Below are 10,474 nucleotides of genomic sequence, written 5' to 3'. Positions count from 1 at the left end.
TACACTTTTTACATTTTAGAGATAACATGTTTAACCCTGTGAGTGTTGAGAGTTGACCGTATCCGTAATTGTCAAGTTCCCACTCCAGTCGTGACTACAGTGTTTTTGCAGGAATCCAGTTAAGACACGATGGCTTTCTTCTGACCAAGGTGTTGACCTGAATTAATGCAAGTGTCAGGGTAGAATCAGTGTGTTATGTGTTCCGTAATAATGGAAGTGAAAAGGATTATTATCAGGTGTTCTGGTAGAAGAAGTCGTGTCCTTAAACACACTTTTCCTATGTGTTTCTTCAGTTTCCTTTCAAGAAAACATAGTCAGCCTAACAATGGTTGTTAACAGAACCTTGCCCTTGACCAGGTACATGATAAAAGTGAATCTGGTCCCACTGCAAACCATCTGATCTTCAGCATGAAGCAGGTGAGGATGATGTCTGTAATACTTGTGTTACCTGTTTGTTTGCATGTATCTTGTTCTGCTCTTTGCTGGAATATCTATGTGACATTAACCTACTAGACACATTTTTACTTCCAGATAGCTATGTAATTAATGTTCAAGACTCATATTTATCTTATTTTGGCACGTATACAATGAAGACATTAGTTTGACCCTAATAATACTAATAAAAATTAGATTTTTCATAATCTTCTTTAGAGATAGTATCTAATCCAAAGAATTTGTTTTATACCATCATCGTGTTCTTGACCTTGGGAATTTTTTCAGGTATCCTTTCAAGAGAAGTAGATGTCCCTTCCCAGGATTTGACCTTGGAGTTCTGCAAGTCAAAGTATCCAGGTAGTCCCCATGGGTCCTGAAATGATGCACGTGACCAGGGGAATTTGCAAGGGTGGAAGTAGAATCATTCCTGTACCAAAAACATGTTCCATGGTGTGTATTTTCAGGTTAATATCAAGACCTCACAGTGGAGTTTATCAGGGATAGTGTGGGACACTGCTGGTATGGGGGTAAGTGATCCTGTGGGTCGAAACCACAGCATATGCCATCTGGCCTTTGGGTACCTAAGTAAGTGATGAGTGTCCTTACATTCCTTGTTACCATGAATTTTTTTTTTTTTTTTTGAAGGTGTGAGGTAAGGAATGATGGAGTCCTCACCAGCTCCAGAGACCATATTTCTCCACTTTTCTGTATCTCTGGAAATGTTCATTTTTAACCCTATGAGTGTTGAGGGACTGCTATACACAGGTCTTTATCATGATACTATTCTCCATCATGATACTACTTTATCATGATACTATTCTCAGATCATGATAGTATTCTCCATAGGATACTTACAGGTGACCAATCATAGAATGACCGTTTTATCTGTATTAACTTTGGATTATTTTAAGTATCCCATAGAGCTGATGTGTCTCGTAATGATGAAGTGAATGTTATTTGTAGGTTTCCTGATAGGAAAAAGTCATGTCCTTTAAACACAGATTCACAGTGTCTTTCCAGTTAAGAAGTCATGGTGAACCTGACACTGCTCATCCCTGGGAATGTTCCTGGTGTGCAGGTAAGTGATGATGTGGGCCTCGCCCAGACCTTCTGCTCTCCATATAGCTGGCTAGGTGATTACATTTGTAATCAGTTGTTACCATTTTTCTTTGCAGGTATTCAGCTAGGAAATGATAGTCCTTATCAGTTCTAGAAACCATGTACTTTTTTTTCTTTCTACATTTTAGAGAAACTTTTTTTTAAAAGATTTTATTTATTTATTTGACAGAGAGAGAAAGAGAGAGATCACAAGCAGGCAGAGAGGCAGGCAGAGGGAGAGGAGGAAGCAGACTCCCCGCTGAGCAGAGAGCCCAATATGGGCCTCGATCCCAGGACCCCAAGAGCATGACCTGAGCCGAAGGCAGAGGCTTAACCCACTGAGCCACTCAGGCGCCCCTAGAGAAACTTTTATGTTATCCTGGTGAGTAATGAGAGATTGCCGCATTCAGGTAATTACCGTAATCTTCCTAACCCTAGCAGTAGCCATGGAAATTCTGCAGGTGTTTCCTAATGAAATGTCATATATGATAACAGTCTTGACCTTGGAGTACTGTAGATATTCAGATGGAATCGATGTTCTCATAAGGTAATTAATTTGAGGTGTCTTGCTACAGGTTCTATTTTTTTACACATATATTGTGTGCTTTTCAGATTCCTGTCAAGAGATCAAGGTGAAATTAATGGTTAACGGGGGACATTGCTGGTATCCAGCTGAGCGATGTTGTTTATCTTCACCACATGAGACCAACTGACATTCACATACCTAGTTACGTGATAATGAAGGACTAAACTTGTTCTACTATGTGATTTAGTTCAGCTTTTCAGGTAAGTAATGATAGTGTTTTTGTCAATTCTAGAAGTCATGTTATCCTACTGTTTTATATTTTTGAGAAAATTTCTTTTTATTTTTATTAATTTTAATTTATTTTTAACCAGGAGACACTTGTGGGTCTGCACATAATGACGATGGAATTGTACCACTGCTGATTGTACAACTGCACAACAGTAACCAGGGTCCCTGGTGTTTCTGACAATGGCATAGACTTTGGAGCACTGCGGGAATCCAGGTGGAGTTAGATGTTGGGTTCTGCAGCGATGGTAGTGAGGAAGGCTACTCGCAGGCACCTGGCAGCAAAGGTGTCCCGGTAGATACCTTTTCTACAAGTGTTTGTCATGGTAAAGTGAAGTCATGGTAAATATCCTAATGATCAATAATAAGACTTTGCTTGTGTCTCGGTAAGTAATGACGTGGGCCTCTGGCACCCTAAATGCAGTCTGGTCTTCAGTTATGTAGGGAAGGATGGACAGTGTGCCTAACTTTTCTGTTTTTATGCAGGGATTCAGTGAAGAAATGCTGTTGTCCCAAGGATAGCCCTAATGTTTTTGAGAGTTCACCTATCACGTGTGCTTAACCTGAGTGATGACCAAAGGACATGAAGGTGTGCACTAAGTCATCCTCCTGTTCCACACCGTGCTTTTGACCAGGAGACTTCTACAGGTGCTTGAAGATGGTCCATCTCTAACACTGATGTTGATGTTGAAGTTCTGAAAGAACCGGGTAGTGTTGGTGATTCACTTAATGATGTGACTATAACATGATTGGCTGGTACCTTTTTTTGTTTCGTTTTTGATTCAAGTTGAACAAACTGTCATTTAGCCCCTAAACACTTGTTTTTGAAAGGTTCCAGTTGTGCGTTGGACCTCGATAGTAAGCAGGTATGTAAGTACAGATCATTTGATCTTCACCCATCTAGGGAAATGAGGATGGGGTCTCTCAACACAGTGTTACCATGTTTTTTGCAGGCATCCTGTTAAGGCCTTTGCCTCTAGTGTATGGGTAGGAGAAGTTGTGTCAGTCCCTCATTAGAGACATTCTCAATCTTAGGATCTACAAAATGAATGTTTCTGAGACACATTCACCTAGTTTTTGTCATCATATAGTTAAGAAATGAACTTGTCCCTAGTAATACTAGTAAGAGTGAGATTTGTCTATTCTTCATTAAATAACACATATTAATACTAATGAAAGATGGTTATGCAGATTTTCATGTAACTTATTATATCGTCCTTTACAGTGTTACTGACAAAGGGGTTGTTGCAGGCACCCTTCCAAGAGAGGAAGGTGTCTCCTCTTACGGTTTGACCTTGGCGTTCTGCAAGCAAGTATCCAGGTACTGTGGATGGATCCCAAAATGATACAAGTGACAAGGGACTTTGAAGGTGTGGAAGTGAAATAAGACATTTATTACGGTATGTTTTTCAAGTTCACATCAACACATTAATGGTAAACCTATCAATGGTAGTTAACATTGGACATTGTTGTATGGAGGTGGGTGATGCTTGGACATACAGATATTTAATATCTGTGTTTAATAGTCAGATATTAATTGATATTAAATCATATTTAATAATCAGATGTTTACATAGGTGATGTTTTTCTCACGTTTCTTATTATCATGACTCTTTTGCACGTAGTCAGGTAAGAAATCATAGAAACCTTATAAATTCTAACGACCATATTATCCTACTGTTTTACATGTTAGAGAAAATTATGTTTGACCATGTGATTGTTGAGCAATTTACAGATATCCACATAATTACGACTGAGCTGTGAGTTACAGGAATAACCTTGGTATTTTTCAGGAGAGCAGTCAAGAGATGATGACGTCTCTAACAATGGCACCGATCTTAGGGTACTTCAAGGTTCCAGGGAGAGCTGATGAGTTCTGCGGTTATGGCAGTGAACAAGGTTTTTTTGGGGGTCCAGCTGTAGAAAGTGTGACTGTAGATGTATTTGCCACAAAGTGTTTTCCAGGTTCCTGTCAAGAGATCACAGTGAACCTCCTAATGATCATTAAAGGGACATTGCTTGAATCAGGTAAGCGCTGCTCTGTGCCCCAAGCTCCCTACAGATCACCTGATCTTCAGATCTTAGAGTCAGTGGGGTTCTTAACATTTGTGTTACCATGGTGGGTTTGTTTTTTTTTTCTTTTGCGATTACTCAGTTATGTTTTCCCAACATAATAAGTCTTGCCCAACATAACCAATAAGTCTTTATTATTTTAGAGTTTAGATATACTGTATATTTAACCCTAGTAGCAACTGAGGGATAGGTGGGTGTCCCAGTAACTTACTCCTCTGTTCCACACCATGGTACTTACAATGAGATTTCTCTAGGTAGTCAGGAAAGAGACGACGGTTTCTCTAACTCTGGTGTTTACCTTTAACCTCTGTGAGGATCCCAGGAGTCTTGGTGGTTCCTGCAGCGATGGAGGTGATCAAGATGATTTGCAGGATTTTTTTTTAATTTTTGTATATAAAACATGTTTTGTCCTTCAACACACTTGTCCATCATGTCCTCAGGTTCCAGCAGTCATGAGATCACAGTGAACCTGACAATGGTCCTTAACAGGACCTTACCAGTAACCAAGTAAGTGAAAAAGTGGGTCTTAGCTCAACACAACCATCTGATCTTCAGATATCTGAGTGATTGAGTGTGGTTTCCGAGACACCATGTCACCTAGTGGTTTCGCAATTGTCCCCATGAAGGCCTTTCCTGGTACTCAGGTATGAGAACATGCGGCATTACCGCCTTAGAGAGCTGCTTGATTTTCATATGTGAATGTGGCTTTCAACACTATGGTAACTGTGATTTTGACATCTTTGCAGCTCAGAAATTGACCCAACTAGTGCTAGTAAGTATGAGACTTTACTGGTTTCTTGTTCCAAGATTGTATGTTTCCTACAGCCCAGGGGGGTGGAAGGCAGAGACCTGCTCATTCCTCATACTATCCCTCACCACGTGACTGCCCGGGGCAGTTTTGCAGGTAGCCCTTCAGGAGAGGAAGGTATCTCTCGTTAGGATAAAACGTCAGTGTCCTGCAGGTATCCAGGTAACACTGATGAACTGCAGATGATACAGTTGACTGAGGAATTTGCTGGTGTCCCACTAGAATGAGCCGTGGACCAAGCACATTTTCCACTATTTTTTCCCAGGTTCATGTGAAGACCTCACTATGAGCCTGTCGCTGGTAGTTAATGTCGTGCTCATGTCAGATGCTGGAGTACATGATGACGTGGGTCTACACCATGGCACAGGTCACATGATCTTCATACACAGAGGTGAGTGATTACAGTGGCACCTGGGTTAGCATACATTTTTGCAGATATCCCTCTCGGGCCTTGACAGTACACCGTATGTGAACTCATTATAGACGTCCTTGCTCCAGACTCCTACTTCCCCCATTTGGGGCAAGTACAAGTTCCATTAATTGGACCCTCCTAGTACTAGCCAAGTAGGAGTTTTTATTGTTCTCTTGTACGGTGATAAAGTGTATTTCTCACTCACAGTGGCAGACAAATGGTAAACATCCAGGTTCTTTATTATATTGTTGTAACTGCATTATTACTGTGGGATATTTGCAGGTGTGCCTCCAAGAGAGGAAGGTAAACCTTACTGGAGTTTAACCTCAGTGTTTTGGGAGTGTCCAGGTAATGTTCATGGGTTCCCAAATGGTACAGGTGACAAGGGGATTTGCAAGTGCACAGGGAGAAGAACGAGATGTGTACCAAACACATAAACCACCACACATTTTCCAGCACATGTGGAGAGATCCCCTGAGCCTAGCCATAGCCATGAATGGGGCTGGGGGACATTGCTCGTATCGAGGTAAGTGATACACTAGACTGAAACCACAAATGATTAGGTAAGTTGGTAACATGTGCTGACACTTCTTATTATCCTGATTTTGTTGCAGGGATTCAGGTAAGAAATAAAAACCCTTACCAATTCTAGAGACTATACATTTTTACTTTTTACGTTTTAGATAAAATTTATGTTTAATACCATATATGTTAAGAGATCATAGGTATGTAGGTATTTGTCATGGTTTTCCCTGCCACAGTACTACCCATATGATTTTTTACAGGTGTGCAGTCAAGAAATGATGGTTTTCGGACATTGGTGTTGACCTGGGAGTACTGTAAGTATCCAGAGTTGGTATGTGTCATAATGATGAAGTGACCCAGGTTATTTGCAGGTGTCCTGGTAGAAAAAGTTGTGTCCTTAAACTTATGTTTTATAACATTTTTTTCAGATTCCTGTCAAGAGATCATAGTGAACCAGCAAGCTGTGGGCCTACACCACGAGAAAGGCCATCCAATCTCCAGAGAATTTGGTAAGAATTGGCAGTGGCCCGAACATTGATACCATGATTTCTTCAGGGGCATTCAGGTAAGAAATGGTATAGATCCCTTGCCCATATAGAAACCATGTATTTTCATTTTCTATGTTTTAAAGACAATTTTTGTTTATCTCTGAGTGTTAGAGTAGTATCATAGCTAGGCAATTAAGATGATGTTTCCTACCACAGTAGTGACCATGGGAATTTTGTCAGTGTCCTGTTAGGAAATGTCTCACCTGACTGTGATCTTGACCTTGGAGTATACAAAGATTCTGGTATAGTTAATGTTTTTCAATGATGAAAATGATAAAGACTTTTAGGAGATGTCCTGGTAGAACAAGTTGTATTCTTTTATACATATATCATGTGTTTTTCAGGTTCATGTGCCAAGCTCATGATGAACCTAATGGTTATTAACAGGTGACAGTTCTGGTATCCAGGTAAGAGATGGTACACACCTTCATCACATCACAGACCAGCCAGTCGTCACATACTGACAGAAGTGATGTTCATTCTTGTTTGACCATGGGCTTTTCTTTTTCTTTTTGCTAGGTTTTCAGGTAAGAAATGATCATGTTTGACCAGTTGTAGAAACCATGTTATCCTACTGCTTTATATTTTAGAAAAAAAAAAGTTGTTTAACCATGTGAGTATTGAGCAGTTTGCAAATATCTATGTAATTACTGTTAGTAGTGTGGTTTGGGTTTATTTTTGTTGTTTGTGTGTGTGTGTGTGTGTGTGTTTGCTTTCTTACAGGTGAACATTCAAGAGGTGATGGCATTTCTGACAGCGAGGTAGGCCTGTCTGTGATTCTAGGTAGATTTAATGAGTCATGGGATGCCTGGATGGTTGAGTCATTTAAGCGTCTACTTTTGCCTTCAGGTCATGATCCCAGGGTCCTGGGATCGAGCCCCACATCGGCTCCTTGCTCAATGGGGAGCCTGCTTCTCCTTCTGCCTGCCACTCCCTCTGCTTGTGCTCGTGCACGTGCTCTCTCTCTGACAAATAAATAAAATCTTAAAAAAAAAAAATTCAGAGAGTCCTACAGTGATGCTGGTGACAAGGTTATTATCAGGGTCCAGGTAATAAAGGTGTGTCATAGCACATCTACCGAAATGTGTTCTTCAGGTTACTGGTAAGATACCATGGTAATCCTCATAATGATCGTTAAAGGGATTTTGTTTGAATCCAGGTAAGTGATGATGATAGCCTTTTCCATGCTCTAGACCATCTAATATTTGGATAGCTGAGTAAGTATGGATGGTATTCCTAACCTTGTATTGCTGGGTTTTTTTGCAGGTATTCAGGTAAGAAATGCTATTGTCAATCGATGCTAGTAAGCATTAGCCCTTATTGTAAAGTTTAGATATAATGTTTGTATAACATCAGTGATAATCAGAGATTACATAAGTGTCCAGGTAAGTTAGCATTTTGCTCATATCCTCATTCTTTTTTTTTTTTTTTTTTAAAGATTTCATCCATTTATCTGACAGAGATCACGAGTAGGCAGAGAGGCAGGCAGAGAGAGAGAGAGGAGGAAGCAGGCTCCTGCTGAGCAGACAGCCCGATGCGGGACTCGATCCCAGGACCCCGAGATCATGACCTGAGCCGAAGGCAGCGGCTTAACCCACTGAGCCACCCAGGCGCCCTCATATCCTCATTCTTGAGCTGGCTTCTTACAGTTATCTTGTCAAGACAGTGTTGTGTCTCTAACTGGGGGGTTGACCTTGTACTTCCGCAAGTTTCTAGGTAGATTTGATAGACCTCATGAATTTGATGGGATTTTTCAGATGTTCAGATAATACATGTATTCCTAACGCAGTTTTTACCATGAAATTTTATAGAAATACACTCAAAAGATGATGGAAGGCCTTCAAGAAAATATACCAGGAAAATCCCAGATTAAATACTATGGTCGTGATGAGCACCGGGTGATGTATGAAATTGTTGAATTGCCATATTGTATACCTGAAACTAGTATAACACTGTATGTTTACTGGAATTAAAATTTTAAAATATTATAAGGGGATTCAAAAACAATCCTAGGGAAAAATGACCTACTCAAGTCATATAATAATATTTTTAGTTTCTAATAGTTGCCTGTGGAAAAAAAGTCTTGCTCGAAATTCATAAAATGAGAAAAATGTACTCGATGTGAATGAATAAATTGAACTTGTGCTAGTAAGGAAATAAAATGGAATGAATGAATACTATTGTTATTTGAACCATCATCTCTTGATTTGTGTTTTTGCAGGTACCCACTCAGGAGGAGAAAAGTGTCTTTATTCAAGGTCTTCTCGCTGGATTTTTGCAGGTATCTGGATACATTTTATGGTTCCTTTTAGGTGTGCAGTGTTCATTCGATTTTCAGGTGTCCAGCTTTGGGCACTATCATTAAACACTGTTCTCCAGTTAAGAGATTGTTAAGAACCTCTGTGTGGTATTGAAGGCAAAATTTTGTTTGCACTAAGTACAAGATAATGGTGTTTATACCAGAGTTAGAGCTCATGAGACTTTGCACATATCCAGGTAGACTTGTGTTGGTTTTCTGAAGCCAACCTAGTGACCATGTTTATTTGCAAGTATTTGTAAGTTGTAGGCAGTGATCAGGGAAATTTTGCAGATATCCTGTCACACTATGATGGTATCTGTAACTAAGGTGTTTTTCTTGGAAATCTGTAGATGTCCAGGTAAGAGTTGTTGGTGTCCCTAATCAGGAGAATAACTGTGGGATTTTGCAGTTACCTAAACAAGGGATGACGTGTCCCTACCACAATCTTGATCCTGCACCTTGCTAGATACTCAGATCGGAGATGGTATTTGTCTGAATATATTTGTGACCGAGGGGCTTTTACCCATACGCAGGCAGATGATGACTATGTCTGTAACTATAGGGCTGACTTTGGAGTTTTACATGTATCTAGGTAAGAGCTAATCTATCCCTTACCCTGCTAGTGGCCTTGGAATATTTTAGTCTAGACAAAGAGTGGTGTGTCCTTAACCATATTAATTACCATGAGATTCTGCAGGTATCCAGGTAAGATGTCATATATCTACAACATAATATTTCTCTTCAGGTGTTTTAGATATTCTGAGAAGAGATGATGGTGTCCCTAACAACACTAATGACCGTAGTAGGATTCTGCACATATCCAGTGAAGAGACGATGGCATCTCTATCAACATTGTTGTCTATGGAAATGAAAGAAATAGAATGTTTCTTTTTGATTACCTATATAATTTGTTAAAAGAATTTTAATGTTCAATGACTATTAAATATTATTCATGATCATATTTTCTTATATCCATTTAATTTATCCCTAATGACATTTGCACCAGGAATCTTGTGCCCACATTTATGAAATGTGTTAATATCCTGGAGCCATCAATAACGACAGACTTCATATGAAATGTGGTTATTCCTAAAGAAAACTGGCCTAAAAACCCAATTCTTAATTAAAGGGTTGGGGGAACCAAGGAAGAAGAATACGGGTGTACATACTGTGGGCAAAAAACATCTGTACTCTCCCCCTCCTGATATGATTAGGCAGTAGATAATATGTTAGGAAAATACATGAAACATGATAGAGATTAATGGGGAACTTGAATATCTCTTATCTAAATATTCAATTATTAATTTATTTAGCTTATATCTTTGACACATAGGAAATGAGAGCTGGATAAGAATTTAATGATCAGGGGCGCCTGGGTGGCTCAGTGGGTTAAAGCCTCTGCCTTCGGCTCAGGTCATGATCCCAGGGTCCTGGAATCGAGCCCCACATCGGGCTCTCTGCTCAG

At 39.8% G+C, this 10,474-nt stretch overlaps 1 long non-coding RNA gene across 2 annotated transcripts; it reads left to right on the top strand.

The window, feature by feature from the left end:
- The first annotated feature begins 7,366 nt into the window (after window positions 1-7,366).
- LOC132007270 (uncharacterized) lies at window positions 7,367-9,970 on the top strand. 2 transcript variants are annotated; one of them, XR_009401291.1, is made up of 4 exons: window positions 7,367-8,426; window positions 8,522-8,613; window positions 8,932-8,991; window positions 9,755-9,970. It is a non-coding gene; the product is annotated as an uncharacterized LOC132007270 (long non-coding RNA). The 2 variants fall into 2 exon arrangements; XR_009401290.1 differs by having other exon boundaries at window positions 7,367-8,613.
- Window positions 9,971-10,474: the final 504 nt, after the last annotated feature.

The sequence above is a fragment of the Mustela nigripes genome, chromosome X, assembly GCF_022355385.1.
Source record: "Mustela nigripes isolate SB6536 chromosome X, MUSNIG.SB6536, whole genome shotgun sequence".
NCBI classification, from domain to species: Eukaryota; Metazoa; Chordata; class Mammalia; order Carnivora; family Mustelidae; genus Mustela; species Mustela nigripes.
The sequence above is the reverse complement of the archived record's forward strand: the minus strand, read 5'-3'. Positions and strand labels throughout refer to the sequence as shown.